Source organism: Penaeus japonicus, unplaced genomic scaffold, assembly GCF_977035675.1.
Source record: "Penaeus japonicus unplaced genomic scaffold, GWHDUDI00000001_assembly GWHDUDI00000030, whole genome shotgun sequence".
Classification (NCBI taxonomy): Eukaryota; Metazoa; Arthropoda; class Malacostraca; order Decapoda; family Penaeidae; genus Penaeus; species Penaeus japonicus.
Window position 1 is genome coordinate 14,394,757 of NW_028234432.1, and position 2,500 is coordinate 14,397,256.

The 2,500-nt window shown below is 40.0% G+C and overlaps 1 protein-coding gene across 1 annotated transcript in view; it reads left to right on the forward strand.

The window, feature by feature from the left end:
- Positions 1–87: 87 nt before the first annotated feature.
- LOC122244900 (uncharacterized) overlaps positions 88–2,500 on the forward strand; it is a 4,656-nt gene continuing 2,243 nt past the window's right edge. The window contains exon 1 of the mRNA XM_086555066.1: positions 88–211. The gene's annotated coding sequence lies outside the window, so the exon portion shown is untranslated. The remainder of the gene's footprint in view (positions 212–2,500) is intronic.

A 2,500-nucleotide genomic window follows, 5' to 3' on the forward strand; every position in this document is an offset into this window, starting at 1 on the left:
AGCTGAAAAAGGCCTATGAAGATAGTAGAGCAAATTCCCCGAAATGGATCGAGGCCGTGACCTCAACGCTCCAGGGTAAGGATAGGCCTACCGCCTTCCGTCTCCACGATCGTCAGGTAGAAATACGGAGGCTCCACTGCCTAGGAAATCAGTTTCGAGAGAGCAACTGTGTCGTCAGGAGCTACCTAAAGCCTCTACGTGTGTTCTACGTGTAGGTGTCCTCAGTTCATTGTGTCCTCTTATTGACTCTAGTTTGTCTTTCTTTAAGGCTTCTCGGCCAGTGATAAGACGAAGAGTTTGTGAGAATTCAGTAGGGTCTGTGTGAGAGACGAAGTTCGGTTGAAAAAGGTAAACAAAAGGAGAGAATCGGGGAAAAGAATATTACGTATTGGAAGGTGTGTGTACCGTATCCAAAGTGAGACCTCGTAGTTAAATAAAATGAGGTTTTGGTCAGTTTAGAAGTAGAATTCCGATTTGGATTCAAGACCGTGAAATACCGCACCGTTATATGTGATACTGAGTTATCGCTTCGTCTAAGCAGTTTAATTATACTACATTCCGGTGGTCTGCCTTTTTTCTGGTGGAATTAAGAAAACATAGTTGAAGATATGACTGGGCCATCTACAAAATTAGTTTTACAAACTATTCTGAACGGCGATGTATCATACATTTTGCTTTTATTTGACATTCTTATTATCGGAATGGAGAACCAAAAAATTCTTATTAAAAAAAAAATAATAATAAAAATAAAATGTTTATCCCCGAAGAACTTAAGTCAAGGTCACACAACCGGTCGTCTGCGCTTACCTGCCACGCCGAGAGTCTACCCATGAACAAAACGTTTAAATCAAATTCGCAATGCATTTTTCGCTCGTAATGACAAAATTCACAAAGAAATGTAGACTGTCTGGCATAAGGGCTTACTCCATAGTTAAAAAATACGAATTCATATTTTGATTTTTTTTGGCCCGATTTGAGTTTCCGGAGTTAAATCATTGATGGCCTGATTCTCAAGCGCGTCGTTGACATAATCACAATTCTTCTCTATCAAATCGGTAACAAAACAATGAATAATACCAGAATACAGACAAACAGGGAGACAGAGTAAGACCCAAAGAAAAAGACCGAATATTTCCACCCACGAGTCATACAGCCACGCTCACAACCCGACGAAAAACTAGCTCCAGGAACGCGCCCTGTGTACTTTCCCTTGCGAGGAGACCCAGACGTAAAGGGGTTTTTGCTTGAAAACAAGTCCCAGACAGCGAAAGTTTTGACGCCTTAGAGCTCTGACAGACCCGTCGTGCAGCTCGGGATTTTTTGGGTATTGCGTGTCTTACTGGTGTCCCCCGTTTTCTTTTTTGTATAGGAGAAGCTGGAATGATTTTGTCACTCTTTGAACTTTTAGATGATGTATATTAGTTACTCCATATGCAACAATAGATGGTATCACAAATCGAGGTGGTGGTGATGATTTTAAGGATGAACATTATTGTGTAATGCTATATGTCTTATGCACACAAAAACACATACACGCCCATACACACAGACAGACAGACAAGCACACACACACGCACATACAAACACACACACATGTATATATATATATATATATATATATATATGTATATATATTTATATGTATATATATGTATATGTATATATATTTATATGTATATATATTTATATGTATATATATAAATATACATATACATACACATACACATACACATACACATACACACACACACACACACACACACACACATATATATATATATATATATATATATATATATATATATATATATACATTTATACAAAAATAATAATTATAACCACCACCATCATTCATCCTAGAAACATCTAAATTGTAAATCGCTTAACCTAAGAGCAAAATCATGTAACCGTCAGCCCGAAAGCTTTGCACTTAAGTCCTTAATGCATCATATTCCCCCTCTATCATGGAAGGTAATAGCGTCTGACGTTCAACTTCATTATGATAGTCATTTGTGTCTGCCTTAACGCCACTCCATCTTAATTTGTCTTGTGCAATCAGTCATCGTGAAGCCACCATTCAAACGGCTAAATGAAATCCATTTCTTCAATAGAGAGAGAGAAAGAAAAAAAAAGTTGAAGACGCCACGCCGAGCATACTTATCAACGGGTCAAATCACTCAGCAAAATTCTTAATCTGACGTTGGACCGAGAGGCGACAAGAAGCAACCTTGTCGATAACCAATCACATTCAACTATTTCCAATCAGCCAATCACAGTCCGGAAGGTGGGAGTCGTGTGTGTGTTTAGGGGGGGGGGGAGGACGGGACCATCTCGGCCAATAGGCGGAGCGAATGGTAATGACGTTATGTTCCGGGGCGCCACGAAATCTGACCTACATCCGGGACATTCCAAGGGAGCGTCCGTATAATGGCATGCTCGGTATGGAGACGCCGCGCGCGCCGGTGGGATGAGAGATAAAACAGCCCGGTTTGCTCGATGA